This window comes from Paroedura picta, chromosome 4, assembly GCF_049243985.1.
Source record: "Paroedura picta isolate Pp20150507F chromosome 4, Ppicta_v3.0, whole genome shotgun sequence".
Lineage (NCBI taxonomy): Eukaryota > Metazoa > Chordata > Lepidosauria > Squamata > Gekkonidae > Paroedura > Paroedura picta.
In genome coordinates this window covers 21,928,363-21,947,408 of record NC_135372.1, presented here as the reverse complement: position 1 = coordinate 21,947,408, position 19,046 = coordinate 21,928,363, and positions in this window count along the sequence as shown.

The following is a 19,046-nucleotide window of genomic DNA, read 5'->3' as shown; positions in this document are numbered from 1 at the left end:
GGTTCGTTTAGCTTTATATATTGTTCCGGGTGGGCGGTGTATTGGTTTTTCGGAAGTGTTACACCTGTAAGAGAAAAATTTAAATGGTTGGGAAAGGCCATGGGATGTAGAAATATATTTTTCACATTTTATTTCCTTGTAAAAACAGGTAAATCCATAGGGATTTTTATATGGATAAGTACCCAGTGAACGGTTCGTTTAGCTTTATATATTGTTCCGGGTGGGCGTTGTATTGGTTTTTCGGAAGTGTTACACCTGTAAGAGAAAAATTTAAATGGTTGGGAAAGGCCATGGGATATAGAAATATTTTTTTCACATTTTATTCCTTGTAAAAACAGGTAAATCAATAGGGATTTTCGTACGGATAAGTACCCAGTGTACGGTTCGTTTAGCTTTATATATTGGTCCGGGTGGGCGTTGTATTGGTTTTTCGGAAGTGTTAGACCTCTAAGAGAAGAATTTAAATGGTTGGGAAAGGCCATGGGATGTAGAAATATTTTTTTCACATTTTATTTCCTTGTAAAAACAGGTAAATCCATAGGGATTTTTATATGGATACGTACCCAGTGAACGGTTCGTTTAGCTTTATATATTGTTCCGGGTGGGCGTTGTATTGGTTTTTCAGAAGTGTTAGACCTGTAAGAGAAAAATTTAAATGGTTGGGAAAGGCCATGGGATGTAGAAATATTTTTTTCACATTTTATTTCCTTGTAAAAACAGGTAAATCCATAGGGATTTTGGTACGGATAAGTACCCAGTGAACGGTTCGTTTAGCTTTATATATTGGTCCGGGTGGGCGTTGTATTGGTTTTTCGGAAGTGTTAGCCCTGTAAGAGAAAAATTTAAATGGTTGCGAAAGGCCATGGGATGTAGAAATATTTTTTTCACATTTTATTTCCTTGTAAAAACAGGTAAATCAATAGGATTTTTCGTACGTATAAGTACCCAGTGAACGGTTCGTTTAGCTTTATATATTGTTCCGGGTGGGCGGTGTATTGGTTTTTCGGAAGTGTTACACCTGTAAGAGAAAAATTTAAATGGTTGGGAAAGGCCATGGGATGTAGAAATATATTTTTCACATTTTATTTCCTTGTAAAAACAGGTAAATCCATAGGGATTTTTATATGGATAAGTACCCAGTGAACGGTTCGTTTAGCTTTATATATTGTTCCGGGTGGGCGTTGTATTGGTTTTTCGGAAGTGTTAGACCTGTAAGAGAAAAATTTAAATGGTTGGGAAAGGCCATGGTATATAGAAATATTTTTTTCACATTTTATTCCTTGTAAAAACAGGTAAATCAATAGGGATTTTCGTACGGATAAGTACCCAGTGAACGGTTCGTTTAGCTTTATATATTGTTCCGGGTGGGCGTTGTATTGGTTTTTCGGAAGTGTTAGACCTGTAAGAGAAAAATTTAAATGGTTGGGAAAGGCCATGGGATGTAGAAATATTTTTTTCACATTTTATTTCTTTGTAAAAACAGGTAAATCAATAGGGATTTTCGTACGGATAAGTACCCAGTGAACGGTTCGTTTAGCTTTATATATTGTTCCGGGTGGGCGTTGTATTGGTTTTTCGGAAGTGTTAGCCCTTTAAGAGAAAAATTTAAATGGTTGGGAAAGGCCATGGGATGTAGAAATATTTTTTTCACATTTTATTTCCTTGTAAAAACACGTAAATCAATAGGGATTTTCGTACGTATAAGTACCCAGTGAACGGTTCGTTTAGCTTTATATATTGTTCCGGGTGGGAGTTGTATTGGTTTTTCAGAAGTGTTAGACCTGTAAGAGAAAAATTTAAATGGTTGGGAAAGGCCATGGGATGTAGAAATATTTTTTTCACATTTTATTTCCTTGTAAAAACAGGTAAATCAATAGGGATTTTCATATGGATAAGTACCCAGTGAACGGTTCGTTTAGCTTTATATATTGGTCCGGGTGGGCGTTGTATTGGTTTTTCGGAAGTGTTAGCCCTGTAAGCGAAAAATTTAAATGGTTGGGAAAGGCCATGGGATGTAGAAATATTTTTTTCACATTTTATTTCCTTGTAAAAACAGGTAAATCAATAGGGATTTTCGTACGTATAAGTACCCAGTGAACGGTTCGTTTAGCTTTATATATTGGTCCGGGTGGGTGTTGTATTGGTTTTTCGGAAGTGTTAGCCTTTCAAGAGAAAAATTTAAATGGTTGGGAAAGGCCATGTGATGTAGAAATATTTTTTTCACATTTTATTTCCTTGTAAAAACAGGTAAATCAATAGGGATTTTCGTACGTATAAGTACCCAGTGAACGGTTCGTTTAGCTTTATATATTGGTCCTGCTGGGCGTTGTATTGGTTTTTCAGAAGTGTTAGACCTGTAAGAGAAAAATTTAAATGGTTGGGAAAGGCCATGGGATGTAGAAATATTTTTTTTATATTTTATTTCCTTGTAAAACCAGGTAAATCAATAGGGATTTTCGTACGGATAAGTACCCAGTGAACGGTTCGTTTAGCTTTATATATTGTTCCGGGTGGGCGTTGTATTGGTTTTTCGGAAGTGTTAGACGTGTAAGAGAAAAATTTAAATGGTTGGGAAAGGCCATGGGATGTAGAAATATTTTTTTCACATTTTATTTCCTTGTAAAAACAGGTAAATCCATAGGGATTTTCGTACGGATAAGTACCCAGTGAACGGTTCGTTTAGCTTTATATATTGGTCCGGGTGGGCGTTGTATTGGTTTTTCGGAAGTGTTAGCCCTGTAAGAGAAAAATTTAAATGGTTGGGAAAGGCCATGGGATGTAGAAATATTTTTTTCACATTTTATTTCCTTGTAAAAACAGGTAAATCAATAGGGATTTTCGTACGTATAAGTACCCAGTGAACGGTTCGTTTAGCTTTATATATTGTTCCGGGTGGGCGTTGTATTGGTTTTTCGGAAGTGTTACACCTGTAAGAGAAAAATTTAAATGGTTGGGAAAGGCCATGGTATATAGAAATATTTTTTTCACATTTTATTTCCTTGTAAAAACAGGTAAATCAATAGGGATTTTCGTACGGATAAGTACCCAGTGAACGGTTCGTTTAGCTTTATATATTGTTCCGGGTGGGTGTTGTATTGGTTTTTCGGAAGTGTTAGACCTGTAAGAGAAAAATTTAAATGGTTGGGAAAGGCCATGGGATGTAGAAATATTTTTCTCACATTTTATTTCCTTGTAAAAACAGGTAAATCAATAGGGATTTTCGTACGTATAAGTACCCAGTGAACGGTTCGTTTAGCTTTATATATTGGTCCGGGTGGGCGTTGTATTGGTTTTTCGGAAGTGTTAGCCCTTTAAGAGAAAAATTTAAATGGTTGGGAAAGGCCATGGGATGTAGAAATATTTTTTTCACATTTTATTTCCTTGTAAAAACAGGTAAATCTATCGGGATTTTCGTACGGATAAGTACCCAGTGAACGGTTCGTTTAGCTTTATATATTGTTCCGGGTGGGCGTTGTATTGGTTTTTCGGAAGTGTTAGCCCTGTAAGAGAAAAACTTAAATGGTTGTGAAAGGCCATGGGATGTAGAAATATTTTTTTCACATTTTATTTCCTTGTAAAAACAGGTAAATCAATAGGGATTTTCGTACGTATAAGTACCCAGTGAACGGTTCGTTTAGCTTTATATATTGTTCCGGGTGGGCGTTGTATTGGTTTTTCGGAAGTGTTACACCTGTAAGAGAAAAATTTAAATGGTTGGGAAAGGCCATGGGATGTAGAAATATTTTTTTCACATTTTATTTCCTTGTAAAAACAGGTAAATCTATCGGGATTTTCGTACGGATAAGTACCCAGTGAACGGTTCGTTTAGCTTTATATATTGTTCCGGGTGGGCGTTGTATTGGTTTTTCGGAAGTGTTAGCCCTGTAAGAGAAAAACTTAAATGGTTGTGAAAGGCCATGGGATGTAGAAATATTTTTTTCACATTTTATTTCCTTGTAAAAACAGGTAAATCAATAGGGATTTTCGTACGTATAAGTACCCAGTGAACGGTTCGTTTAGCTTTATATATTGTTCCGGGTGGGCGTTGTATTGGTTTTTCGGAAGTGTTACACCTGTAAGAGAAAAATTTAAATGGTTGGGAAAGGCCATGGGATATAGAAATATTTTTTTCACATTTTATTCCTTGTAAAAACAGGTAAATCAATAGGGATTTTCGTACGGAGAAGTACCCAGTGAACGGTTCGTTTAGCTTTATATATTGTTCCGGGTGGGCGTTGTATTGGTTTTTCGGAAGTGTTAGACCTGTAAGAGAAAAATTTAAATGGTTGGGAAAGGCCATGGGATGTAGAAATATTTTTTTCACATTTTATTTCCTTGTAAAAACAGGTAAATCAATAGGGATTTTCGTACGTATAAGTACCCAGTGAACGGTTCGTTTAGCTTTATATATTGGTCCGGGTGGGTGTTGTATTGGTTTTTCGGAAGTGTTAGACCTGTAAGAGAACAATTTAAATGGTTGGGAAAGGCCATGTGATGTAGAAATATTTTTTTCACATTTTATTTCCTTGTAAAAACAGGTAAATCAATAGGGATTCTCGTACGTATAAGTACCCAGTGAACGGTTCGTTTAGCTTTATATATTGGTCCGGGTGGGCGTTGTATTGGTTTTTCGGAAGTGTTAGACCTGTAAGAAAAAAATTTAAATTGTTGGGAAAGGCCATGGGATGTAGAAATATTGTTTTCACATCTTATTTCCTTGTAAAACCAGGTAAATCAATAGGGATTTTCGTACGGATAAGTACCCAGTGAACGGTTCGTTTAGCTTTATATATTGGTCCGGGTGGGCGTTATATTGGTTTTTCGGAAGTGTTAGACCTGTAAGAGAAGAATTTAAATGGTTGGGAAAGGCCATAGGATGTAGAAATATTTTTTTCACATTTTATTTCCTTGTAAAAACAGGTAAATCAATAGGGATATTTATATGGATAAGTACCCAGTGAACGGTTCGTTTAGCTTTATATATTGTTCCGGGTGGGCGTTCTATTGGTTTTTCGGAAGTGTTAGACCTGTAAGAGAAAAATTTACATGGTTGGGAAAGGCCATGCGATGTTGAAATATTTTTTTCACATTTTATTTCCTTGTAAAAACAGGTAAATCCATAGGGATTTTCGTACGGATAAGTACCCAGTGAACGGTTCGTTGAGCTTTATATATTGGTCCGGGTGGGCGTTGTATTGGTTTTTCGGAAGTGTTAGCCCTGTAAGAGAAAAATTTAAATGGTTGGGAAAGGCCATGAGATATAGAAAATTTTTTTTCACATTTTATTCCTTGTAAAAACAGGTAAATCAATAGGGATTTTCGTACGGATAACTACCCAGTGAACGGTACGTTTAGCTTTATATATTATTCCAGGTGGGTGTTGTATTGGTTTTTCGGGAATGTTAGACCTGTAAGAGAAAAATTTAAATGGTTGGGAAAGGCCATGGGATGTAGAAATATTTTTTCACATTTTATTTCCTTGTAAAAACAGGTAAATCAATAGGGATTTTCGTACGGATAAATACCCAGTGAATGGTTCGTTTAGCTTTATATATTTGTCCGGGTGGGCGTTGTATTGGTTTTTCGGAAGTGTTAGCCCTGTAAGAGAAAAATTTAAATGGTTGGGAAAGGCCATGGGATGTAGAAATATTTTTTTCACATTTTATTTCCTTGTAAAAACAGGTAAATCAATAGGGATTTTCGTACGTATAAGTACCCAGTGAACGGTTCGTTTAGCTTTATATATCGGTCCGGGTGGGCGTTGTATTGGTTTTTCGGAAGTGTTAGACCTGTAAGAGAAAAATTTAAATGGTTGGGAAAGGCCATGGGATGTAGAAATATTTTTTTTTCATTTTATTTCCTTGTAAAACCAGGTAAATCAATAGGGATTTTCGTACGGATAAGTACCCAGTGAACGGTTCGTTTAGCTTTATATATTGTTCCGGGTGGGCGTTGTATTGGTTTTTCGGAAGTGTTAGCCCTGTAAGAAAAAAATTTAAATGGTTGGGAAAGGCCATGGGATGTAGAAATATTTTTTTCACATTTTATTTCCTTGTAAAAACAGGTAAACCAATAGGGATTTTCGTACGTATAAGTACCCAGTGAACGGTTCGTTTAGCTTTATATATTGTTCCGGGTGGGCGTTGTATTGGTTTTTCGGAAGTGTTACACCTGTAAGAGAAAAATTTAAATGGTTGGGAAAGGCCATGGGATATAGAAATATTTTTTTCACATTTTATTCCTTGTAAAAACAGGTAAATCAATAGGGATTTTCGTACGGATAAGTACCCAGTGTACGGTTCGTTTAGCTTTATATATTGGTCCGGGTGGGCGTTGTATTGGTTTTTCGGAAGTGTTAGACCTCTAAGAGAAGAATTTAAATGGTTGGGAAAGGCCATGGGATGTAGAAATATTTTTTTCACATTTTATTTCCTTGTAAAAACAGGTAAATCCATAGGGATTTTTATATGGATACGTACCCAGTGAACGGTTCGTTTAGCTTTATATATTGTTCCGGGTGGGCGTTGTATTGGTTTTTCAGAAGTGTTAGACCTGTAAGAGAAAAATTTAAATGGTTGGGAAAGGCCATGGGATGTAGAAATATTTTTTTCACATTTTATTTCCTTGTAAAAACAGGTAAATCCATAGGGATTTTGGTACGGATAAGTACCCAGTGAACGGTTCGTTTAGCTTTATATATTGGTCCGGGTGGGCGTTGTATTGGTTTTTCGGAAGTGTTAGCCCTGTAAGAGAAAAATTTAAATGGTTGCGAAAGGCCATGGGATGTAGAAATATTTTTTTCACATTTTATTTCCTTGTAAAAACAGGTAAATCAATAGGATTTTTCGTACGTATAAGTACCCAGTGAACGGTTCGTTTAGCTTTATATATTGTTCCGGGTGGGCGGTGTATTGGTTTTTCGGAAGTGTTACACCTGTAAGAGAAAAATTTAAATGGTTGGGAAAGGCCATGGGATGTAGAAATATATTTTTCACATTTTATTTCCTTGTAAAAACAGGTAAATCCATAGGGATTTTTATATGGATAAGTACCCAGTGAACGGTTCGTTTAGCTTTATATATTGTTCCGGGTGGGCGTTGTATTGGTTTTTCGGAAGTGTTACACCTGTAAGAGAAAAATTTAAATGGTTGGGAAAGGCCATGGGATATAGAAATATTTTTTTCACATTTTATTCCTTGTAAAAACAGGTAAATCAATAGGGATTTTCGTACGGATAAGTACCCAGTGTACGGTTCGTTTAGCTTTATATATTGGTCCGGGTGGGCGTTGTATTGGTTTTTCGGAAGTGTTAGACCTCTAAGAGAAGAATTTAAATGGTTGGGAAAGGCCATGGGATGTAGAAATATTTTTTTCACATTTTATTTCCTTGTAAAAACAGGTAAATCCATAGGGATTTTTATATGGATACGTACCCAGTGAACGGTTCGTTTAGCTTTATATATTGTTCCGGGTGGGCGTTGTATTGGTTTTTCAGAAGTGTTAGACCTGTAAGAGAAAAATTTAAATGGTTGGGAAAGGCCATGGGATGTAGAAATATTTTTTTCACATTTTATTTCCTTGTAAAAACAGGTAAATCCATAGGGATTTTGGTACGGATAAGTACCCAGTGAACGGTTCGTTTAGCTTTATATATTGGTCCGGGTGGGCGTTGTATTGGTTTTTCGGAAGTGTTAGCCCTGTAAGAGAAAAATTTAAATGGTTGCGAAAGGCCATGGGATGTAGAAATATTTTTTTCACATTTTATTTCCTTGTAAAAACAGGTAAATCAATAGGATTTTTCGTACGTATAAGTACCCAGTGAACGGTTCGTTTAGCTTTATATATTGTTCCGGGTGGGCGGTGTATTGGTTTTTCGGAAGTGTTACACCTGTAAGAGAAAAATTTAAATGGTTGGGAAAGGCCATGGGATGTAGAAATATATTTTTCACATTTTATTTCCTTGTAAAAACAGGTAAATCCATAGGGATTTTTATATGGATAAGTACCCAGTGAACGGTTCGTTTAGCTTTATATATTGTTCCGGGTGGGCGTTGTATTGGTTTTTCGGAAGTGTTAGACCTGTAAGAGAAAAATTTAAATGGTTGGGAAAGGCCATGGTATATAGAAATATTTTTTTCACATTTTATTCCTTGTAAAAACAGGTAAATCAATAGGGATTTTCGTACGGATAAGTACCCAGTGAACGGTTCGTTTAGCTTTATATATTGTTCCGGGTGGGCGTTGTATTGGTTTTTCGGAAGTGTTAGACCTGTAAGAGAAAAATTTAAATGGTTGGGAAAGGCCATGGGATGTAGAAATATTTTTTTCACATTTTATTTCTTTGTAAAAACAGGTAAATCAATAGGGATTTTCGTACGGATAAGTACCCAGTGAACGGTTCGTTTAGCTTTATATATTGTTCCGGGTGGGCGTTGTATTGGTTTTTCGGAAGTGTTAGCCCTTTAAGAGAAAAATTTAAATGGTTGGGAAAGGCCATGGGATGTAGAAATATTTTTTTCACATTTTATTTCCTTGTAAAAACACGTAAATCAATAGGGATTTTCGTACGTATAAGTACCCAGTGAACGGTTCGTTTAGCTTTATATATTGTTCCGGGTGGGAGTTGTATTGGTTTTTCAGAAGTGTTAGACCTGTAAGAGAAAAATTTAAATGGTTGGGAAAGGCCATGGGATGTAGAAATATTTTTTTCACATTTTATTTCCTTGTAAAAACAGGTAAATCAATAGGGATTTTCATATGGATAAGTACCCAGTGAACGGTTCGTTTAGCTTTATATATTGGTCCGGGTGGGCGTTGTATTGGTTTTTCGGAAGTGTTAGCCCTGTAAGCGAAAAATTTAAATGGTTGGGAAAGGCCATGGGATGTAGAAATATTTTTTTCACATTTTATTTCCTTGTAAAAACAGGTAAATCAATAGGGATTTTCGTACGTATAAGTACCCAGTGAACGGTTCGTTTAGCTTTATATATTGGTCCGGGTGGGTGTTGTATTGGTTTTTCGGAAGTGTTAGCCTTTCAAGAGAAAAATTTAAATGGTTGGGAAAGGCCATGTGATGTAGAAATATTTTTTTCACATTTTATTTCCTTGTAAAAACAGGTAAATCAATAGGGATTTTCGTACGTATAAGTACCCAGTGAACGGTTCGTTTAGCTTTATATATTGGTCCTGCTGGGCGTTGTATTGGTTTTTCAGAAGTGTTAGACCTGTAAGAGAAAAATTTAAATGGTTGGGAAAGGCCATGGGATGTAGAAATATTTTTTTTATATTTTATTTCCTTGTAAAACCAGGTAAATCAATAGGGATTTTCGTACGGATAAGTACCCAGTGAACGGTTCGTTTAGCTTTATATATTGTTCCGGGTGGGCGTTGTATTGGTTTTTCGGAAGTGTTAGACGTGTAAGAGAAAAATTTAAATGGTTGGGAAAGGCCATGGGATGTAGAAATATTTTTTTCACATTTTATTTCCTTGTAAAAACAGGTAAATCCATAGGGATTTTCGTACGGATAAGTACCCAGTGAACGGTTCGTTTAGCTTTATATATTGGTCCGGGTGGGCGTTGTATTGGTTTTTCGGAAGTGTTAGCCCTGTAAGAGAAAAATTTAAATGGTTGGGAAAGGCCATGGGATGTAGAAATATTTTTTTCACATTTTATTTCCTTGTAAAAACAGGTAAATCAATAGGGATTTTCGTACGTATAAGTACCCAGTGAACGGTTCGTTTAGCTTTATATATTGTTCCGGGTGGGCGTTGTATTGGTTTTTCGGAAGTGTTACACCTGTAAGAGAAAAATTTAAATGGTTGGGAAAGGCCATGGTATATAGAAATATTTTTTTCACATTTTATTTCCTTGTAAAAACAGGTAAATCAATAGGGATTTTCGTACGGATAAGTACCCAGTGAACGGTTCGTTTAGCTTTATATATTGTTCCGGGTGGGTGTTGTATTGGTTTTTCGGAAGTGTTAGACCTGTAAGAGAAAAATTTAAATGGTTGGGAAAGGCCATGGGATGTAGAAATATTTTTCTCACATTTTATTTCCTTGTAAAAACAGGTAAATCAATAGGGATTTTCGTACGTATAAGTACCCAGTGAACGGTTCGTTTAGCTTTATATATTGGTCCGGGTGGGCGTTGTATTGGTTTTTCGGAAGTGTTAGCCCTTTAAGAGAAAAATTTAAATGGTTGGGAAAGGCCATGGGATGTAGAAATATTTTTTTCACATTTTATTTCCTTGTAAAAACAGGTAAATCTATCGGGATTTTCGTACGGATAAGTACCCAGTGAACGGTTCGTTTAGCTTTATATATTGTTCCGGGTGGGCGTTGTATTGGTTTTTCGGAAGTGTTAGCCCTGTAAGAGAAAAACTTAAATGGTTGTGAAAGGCCATGGGATGTAGAAATATTTTTTTCACATTTTATTTCCTTGTAAAAACAGGTAAATCAATAGGGATTTTCGTACGTATAAGTACCCAGTGAACGGTTCGTTTAGCTTTATATATTGTTCCGGGTGGGCGTTGTATTGGTTTTTCGGAAGTGTTACACCTGTAAGAGAAAAATTTAAATGGTTGGGAAAGGCCATGGGATGTAGAAATATTTTTTTCACATTTTATTTCCTTGTAAAAACAGGTAAATCTATCGGGATTTTCGTACGGATAAGTACCCAGTGAACGGTTCGTTTAGCTTTATATATTGTTCCGGGTGGGCGTTGTATTGGTTTTTCGGAAGTGTTAGCCCTGTAAGAGAAAAACTTAAATGGTTGTGAAAGGCCATGGGATGTAGAAATATTTTTTTCACATTTTATTTCCTTGTAAAAACAGGTAAATCAATAGGGATTTTCGTACGTATAAGTACCCAGTGAACGGTTCGTTTAGCTTTATATATTGTTCCGGGTGGGCGTTGTATTGGTTTTTCGGAAGTGTTACACCTGTAAGAGAAAAATTTAAATGGTTGGGAAAGGCCATGGGATATAGAAATATTTTTTTCACATTTTATTCCTTGTAAAAACAGGTAAATCAATAGGGATTTTCGTACGGAGAAGTACCCAGTGAACGGTTCGTTTAGCTTTATATATTGTTCCGGGTGGGCGTTGTATTGGTTTTTCGGAAGTGTTAGACCTGTAAGAGAAAAATTTAAATGGTTGGGAAAGGCCATGGGATGTAGAAATATTTTTTTCACATTTTATTTCCTTGTAAAAACAGGTAAATCAATAGGGATTTTCGTACGTATAAGTACCCAGTGAACGGTTCGTTTAGCTTTATATATTGGTCCGGGTGGGTGTTGTATTGGTTTTTCGGAAGTGTTAGACCTGTAAGAGAACAATTTAAATGGTTGGGAAAGGCCATGTGATGTAGAAATATTTTTTTCACATTTTATTTCCTTGTAAAAACAGGTAAATCAATAGGGATTCTCGTACGTATAAGTACCCAGTGAACGGTTCGTTTAGCTTTATATATTGGTCCGGGTGGGCGTTGTATTGGTTTTTCGGAAGTGTTAGACCTGTAAGAAAAAAATTTAAATTGTTGGGAAAGGCCATGGGATGTAGAAATATTGTTTTCACATCTTATTTCCTTGTAAAACCAGGTAAATCAATAGGGATTTTCGTACGGATAAGTACCCAGTGAACGGTTCGTTTAGCTTTATATATTGGTCCGGGTGGGCGTTATATTGGTTTTTCGGAAGTGTTAGACCTGTAAGAGAAGAATTTAAATGGTTGGGAAAGGCCATAGGATGTAGAAATATTTTTTTCACATTTTATTTCCTTGTAAAAACAGGTAAATCAATAGGGATATTTATATGGATAAGTACCCAGTGAACGGTTCGTTTAGCTTTATATATTGTTCCGGGTGGGCGTTCTATTGGTTTTTCGGAAGTGTTAGACCTGTAAGAGAAAAATTTAAATGGTTGGGAAAGGCCATGGGATGTAGAAATATTTTTTTCACATTTTATTTCTTTGTAAAAACAGGTAAATCAATAGGGATTTTCGTACGGATAAGTACCCAGTGAACGGTTCGTTTAGCTTTATATATTGTTCCGGGTGGGCGTTGTATTGGTTTTTCGGAAGTGTTAGCCCTTTAAGAGAAAAATTTAAATGGTTGGGAAAGGCCATGGGATGTAGAAATATTTTTTTCACATTTTATTTCCTTGTAAAAACACGTAAATCAATAGGGATTTTCGTACGTATAAGTACCCAGTGAACGGTTCGTTTAGCTTTATATATTGTTCCGGGTGGGAGTTGTATTGGTTTTTCAGAAGTGTTAGACCTGTAAGAGAAAAATTTAAATGGTTGGGAAAGGCCATGGGATGTAGAAATATTTTTTTCACATTTTATTTCCTTGTAAAAACAGGTAAATCAATAGGGATTTTCATATGGATAAGTACCCAGTGAACGGTTCGTTTAGCTTTATATATTGGTCCGGGTGGGCGTTGTATTGGTTTTTCGGAAGTGTTAGCCCTGTAAGCGAAAAATTTAAATGGTTGGGAAAGGCCATGGGATGTAGAAATATTTTTTTCACATTTTATTTCCTTGTAAAAACAGGTAAATCAATAGGGATTTTCGTACGTATAAGTACCCAGTGAACGGTTCGTTTAGCTTTATATATTGGTCCGGGTGGGTGTTGTATTGGTTTTTCGGAAGTGTTAGCCTTTCAAGAGAAAAATTTAAATGGTTGGGAAAGGCCATGTGATGTAGAAATATTTTTTTCACATTTTATTTCCTTGTAAAAACAGGTAAATCAATAGGGATTTTCGTACGTATAAGTACCCAGTGAACGGTTCGTTTAGCTTTATATATTGGTCCTGCTGGGCGTTGTATTGGTTTTTCAGAAGTGTTAGACCTGTAAGAGAAAAATTTAAATGGTTGGGAAAGGCCATGGGATGTAGAAATATTTTTTTTATATTTTATTTCCTTGTAAAACCAGGTAAATCAATAGGGATTTTCGTACGGATAAGTACCCAGTGAACGGTTCGTTTAGCTTTATATATTGTTCCGGGTGGGCGTTGTATTGGTTTTTCGGAAGTGTTAGACGTGTAAGAGAAAAATTTAAATGGTTGGGAAAGGCCATGGGATGTAGAAATATTTTTTTCACATTTTATTTCCTTGTAAAAACAGGTAAATCCATAGGGATTTTCGTACGGATAAGTACCCAGTGAACGGTTCGTTTAGCTTTATATATTGGTCCGGGTGGGCGTTGTATTGGTTTTTCGGAAGTGTTAGCCCTGTAAGAGAAAAATTTAAATGGTTGGGAAAGGCCATGGGATGTAGAAATATTTTTTTCACATTTTATTTCCTTGTAAAAACAGGTAAATCAATAGGGATTTTCGTACGTATAAGTACCCAGTGAACGGTTCGTTTAGCTTTATATATTGTTCCGGGTGGGCGTTGTATTGGTTTTTCGGAAGTGTTACACCTGTAAGAGAAAAATTTAAATGGTTGGGAAAGGCCATGGTATATAGAAATATTTTTTTCACATTTTATTTCCTTGTAAAAACAGGTAAATCAATAGGGATTTTCGTACGGATAAGTACCCAGTGAACGGTTCGTTTAGCTTTATATATTGTTCCGGGTGGGTGTTGTATTGGTTTTTCGGAAGTGTTAGACCTGTAAGAGAAAAATTTAAATGGTTGGGAAAGGCCATGGGATGTAGAAATATTTTTCTCACATTTTATTTCCTTGTAAAAACAGGTAAATCAATAGGGATTTTCGTACGTATAAGTACCCAGTGAACGGTTCGTTTAGCTTTATATATTGGTCCGGGTGGGCGTTGTATTGGTTTTTCGGAAGTGTTAGCCCTTTAAGAGAAAAATTTAAATGGTTGGGAAAGGCCATGGGATGTAGAAATATTTTTTTCACATTTTATTTCCTTGTAAAAACAGGTAAATCTATCGGGATTTTCGTACGGATAAGTACCCAGTGAACGGTTCGTTTAGCTTTATATATTGTTCCGGGTGGGCGTTGTATTGGTTTTTCGGAAGTGTTAGCCCTGTAAGAGAAAAACTTAAATGGTTGTGAAAGGCCATGGGATGTAGAAATATTTTTTTCACATTTTATTTCCTTGTAAAAACAGGTAAATCAATAGGGATTTTCGTACGTATAAGTACCCAGTGAACGGTTCGTTTAGCTTTATATATTGTTCCGGGTGGGCGTTGTATTGGTTTTTCGGAAGTGTTACACCTGTAAGAGAAAAATTTAAATGGTTGGGAAAGGCCATGGGATGTAGAAATATTTTTTTCACATTTTATTTCCTTGTAAAAACAGGTAAATCTATCGGGATTTTCGTACGGATAAGTACCCAGTGAACGGTTCGTTTAGCTTTATATATTGTTCCGGGTGGGCGTTGTATTGGTTTTTCGGAAGTGTTAGCCCTGTAAGAGAAAAACTTAAATGGTTGTGAAAGGCCATGGGATGTAGAAATATTTTTTTCACATTTTATTTCCTTGTAAAAACAGGTAAATCAATAGGGATTTTCGTACGTATAAGTACCCAGTGAACGGTTCGTTTAGCTTTATATATTGTTCCGGGTGGGCGTTGTATTGGTTTTTCGGAAGTGTTACACCTGTAAGAGAAAAATTTAAATGGTTGGGAAAGGCCATGGGATATAGAAATATTTTTTTCACATTTTATTCCTTGTAAAAACAGGTAAATCAATAGGGATTTTCGTACGGAGAAGTACCCAGTGAACGGTTCGTTTAGCTTTATATATTGTTCCGGGTGGGCGTTGTATTGGTTTTTCGGAAGTGTTAGACCTGTAAGAGAAAAATTTAAATGGTTGGGAAAGGCCATGGGATGTAGAAATATTTTTTTCACATTTTATTTCCTTGTAAAAACAGGTAAATCAATAGGGATTTTCGTACGTATAAGTACCCAGTGAACGGTTCGTTTAGCTTTATATATTGGTCCGGGTGGGTGTTGTATTGGTTTTTCGGAAGTGTTAGACCTGTAAGAGAACAATTTAAATGGTTGGGAAAGGCCATGTGATGTAGAAATATTTTTTTCACATTTTATTTCCTTGTAAAAACAGGTAAATCAATAGGGATTCTCGTACGTATAAGTACCCAGTGAACGGTTCGTTTAGCTTTATATATTGGTCCGGGTGGGCGTTGTATTGGTTTTTCGGAAGTGTTAGACCTGTAAGAAAAAAATTTAAATTGTTGGGAAAGGCCATGGGATGTAGAAATATTGTTTTCACATCTTATTTCCTTGTAAAACCAGGTAAATCAATAGGGATTTTCGTACGGATAAGTACCCAGTGAACGGTTCGTTTAGCTTTATATATTGGTCCGGGTGGGCGTTATATTGGTTTTTCGGAAGTGTTAGACCTGTAAGAGAAGAATTTAAATGGTTGGGAAAGGCCATAGGATGTAGAAATATTTTTTTCACATTTTATTTCCTTGTAAAAACAGGTAAATCAATAGGGATATTTATATGGATAAGTACCCAGTGAACGGTTCGTTTAGCTTTATATATTGTTCCGGGTGGGCGTTCTATTGGTTTTTCGGAAGTGTTAGACCTGTAAGAGAAAAATTTACATGGTTGGGAAAGGCCATGCGATGTTGAAATATTTTTTTCACATTTTATTTCCTTGTAAAAACAGGTAAATCCATAGGGATTTTCGTACGGATAAGTACCCAGTGAACGGTTCGTTGAGCTTTATATATTGGTCCGGGTGGGCGTTGTATTGGTTTTTCGGAAGTGTTAGCCCTGTAAGAGAAAAATTTAAATGGTTGGGAAAGGCCATGAGATATAGAAAATTTTTTTTCACATTTTATTCCTTGTAAAAACAGGTAAATCAATAGGGATTTTCGTACGGATAACTACCCAGTGAACGGTACGTTTAGCTTTATATATTATTCCAGGTGGGTGTTGTATTGGTTTTTCGGGAATGTTAGACCTGTAAGAGAAAAATTTAAATGGTTGGGAAAGGCCATGGGATGTAGAAATATTTTTTCACATTTTATTTCCTTGTAAAAACAGGTAAATCAATAGGGATTTTCGTACGGATAAATACCCAGTGAATGGTTCGTTTAGCTTTATATATTTGTCCGGGTGGGCGTTGTATTGGTTTTTCGGAAGTGTTAGCCCTGTAAGAGAAAAATTTAAATGGTTGGGAAAGGCCATGGGATGTAGAAATATTTTTTTCACATTTTATTTCCTTGTAAAAACAGGTAAATCAATAGGGATTTTCGTACGTATAAGTACCCAGTGAACGGTTCGTTTAGCTTTATATATCGGTCCGGGTGGGCGTTGTATTGGTTTTTCGGAAGTGTTAGACCTGTAAGAGAAAAATTTAAATGGTTGGGAAAGGCCATGGGATGTAGAAATATTTTTTTTTCATTTTATTTCCTTGTAAAACCAGGTAAATCAATAGGGATTTTCGTACGGATAAGTACCCAGTGAACGGTTCGTTTAGCTTTATATATTGTTCCGGGTGGGCGTTGTATTGGTTTTTCGGAAGTGTTAGCCCTGTAAGAAAAAAATTTAAATGGTTGGGAAAGGCCATGGGATGTAGAAATATTTTTTTCACATTTTATTTCCTTGTAAAAACAGGTAAATCAATAGGGATTTTCGTACGGATAAGTACCCAGTGAACGGTTCGTTTAGCTTTATATATTGGTCCGGGTGGGCGTTGTATTGGTTTTTCGGAAGTGTTAGCCCTTTAAGAGAAAAATTTAAATGGTTTGGAAAGGCCATGGGATGTAGAAATATTTTTTTCACATTTTATTTCCTTGTAAAAACAGGTAAATCTATCGGGATTTTCGTACGGATAAGTACCCAGTGAACGGTTCGTTTAGGTTTATATATTGTTCCGGGTGGGCGTTGTATTGGTTTTTCGGAAGTGTTAGCCCTGTAAGAGAAAAACTTAAATGGTTGGGAAAGGCCATGGGATGTAGAAATATTTTTTTCACATTTTATTTCCTTGTAAAAACAGGTAAATCTATCGGGATTTTCGTACGGATAAGTACCCAGTGAACGGTTCGTTTAGCTTTATATATTGTTCCGGGTGGGCGTTGTATTGGTTTTTCGGAAGTGTTAGCCCTGTAAGAGAAAAACTTAAATGGTTGGGAAAGGCCATGGGATGTAGAAATATTTTTTTCACATTTTATTTCCTTGTAAAAACAGGTAAATCAATAGGGATTTTCGTACGTATAAGTACCCAGTAAACGGTTCGTTTAGCTTTATATAATGGTCCGGGTGGGTGTTGTATTGGTTTTTCGGAAGTGTTAGACCTGTAAGAGAAAAATTTAAATGGTTGGGAAAGGCCATGTGATGTAGAAATATTTTTTTCACATTTTATTTCCTTGTAAAAACAGGTAAATCAATAGGTATTTTCGTACGTATAAGTACCCAGTGAACGGTTCGTTTAGCTTTATATATTGGTCCGGGTGGGCGTTGTATTGGTTTTTCGGAAGTGTTAGACCTGTAAGAGAAAAATTTAAATGGTTGGGAAAGGCCATGGGATGTAGAAATATTGTTTTCACATCTTATTTCCTTGTAAAACCAGGTAAATCAATAGGGATTTTCGTACGGATAAGTACCCAGGGAACGGTTCGTTTAGATTTATATATTGGTCCGGGTGGGCGTTATATTGGTTTTTCGGAAGTGTTAGACCTGTAAGAGAAGAATTTAAATGGTTGGGAAAGGCCATAGGATGTAGAAATATTTTTTTCACATTTTATTTCCTTGTAAAAACAGGTAAATCAATAGGGATTTTTATATGGATAAGTACCCAGTGAACGGTTCGTTTAGCTTTATATATTGTTCCGGGTGGGCGTTGTATTGGTTTTTCGGAAGTGTTAGACCTGTAAGAGAAAAATTTAAATGGTTGGGAAAGGCCATGCGATGTAGAAATATTTTTTTCACATTTTATTTCCTTGTAAAAACAGGTAAATCCATAGGGATTTTCGTATGGATAAGTACCCAGTGAACGGTTCGTTGAGCTTTATATATCGGTCCGGGTGGGCGTTGTATTGGTTTTTCGGAAGTGTTAGACCTGTAAGAGAAAAATTTAAATGGTTGGGAAAGGCCATGGGATGTAGAAATATTTTTTTCACATTTTATTTCCTTGTAAAAACAGGTAAATCAATAGGGATTTTCTTACGGATAAGTACCCAGTGAATGGTTCGTTTAGCTTAATATATTGGTCCGGGTGGGCGTTGTATTGGTTTTTCGGAAGTGTTAGCCCTGTAAGAGAAAAATTTAAATGGTTGGGAAAGGCCATGTGATGTAGAAATATTTTTTTCACATTTTATTTCCTTGTAAAAACAGGTAAATCAATAGGGATTTTCGTACGTATAAGTACCCAGTGAACGGTTCGTTTAGCTTTATATATCGGTCCGGGTGGGCGTTGTATTGGTTTTTCGGAAGTGTTAGACCTGTAAGAGAAAAATTTAAATGGTTGGGAAAGGCCATGGGATGTAGAAATATTTTTTTTTCATTTTATTTCCTTGTAAAACCAGGTAAATCAATAGGGATTTTCGTACGGATAAGTACCCAGTGAACGGTTCGTTTAGCTTTATATATTGTTCCGGGTGGGCGTTGTATTGGTTTTTCGGAAGTGTTAGACCTGTAAGAGAAAAATTTAAATGGTTGGGAAACGCCATGGGATGTAGAAATATTTTTTTCACAATTTATTTCCTTGTAAAAACAGGTAAATCTATCGGGATTTTCGTACGGATAAGTACCCAGTGAACGGTTCGTTTAGCTTTATATATTGGTCCGGGTGGGCGTTGTATTGGTTTTTCGGAAGTGTTAGCCCTGTAAGCGAAAAACCTAAATGGTTGGGAAAGGCCATGGGATGTAGAAATATTTTTTTCACATTTTATTTCCTTGTAAAAACAGGTAAATCAATAGGGATTTTCGTACATATAAGTACCCAGTGAACGGTTCGTTTAGCTTTATATATTGGTCCGGGTGGGTGTTGTATTGGTTTTTCGGAAGTGTTAGACCTGTAAGAGAACAATTTAAATGGTTGGGAAAGGCCATGTGATGTAGAAATATTTTTTTCACATTTTATTTCCTTGTAAAAACAGG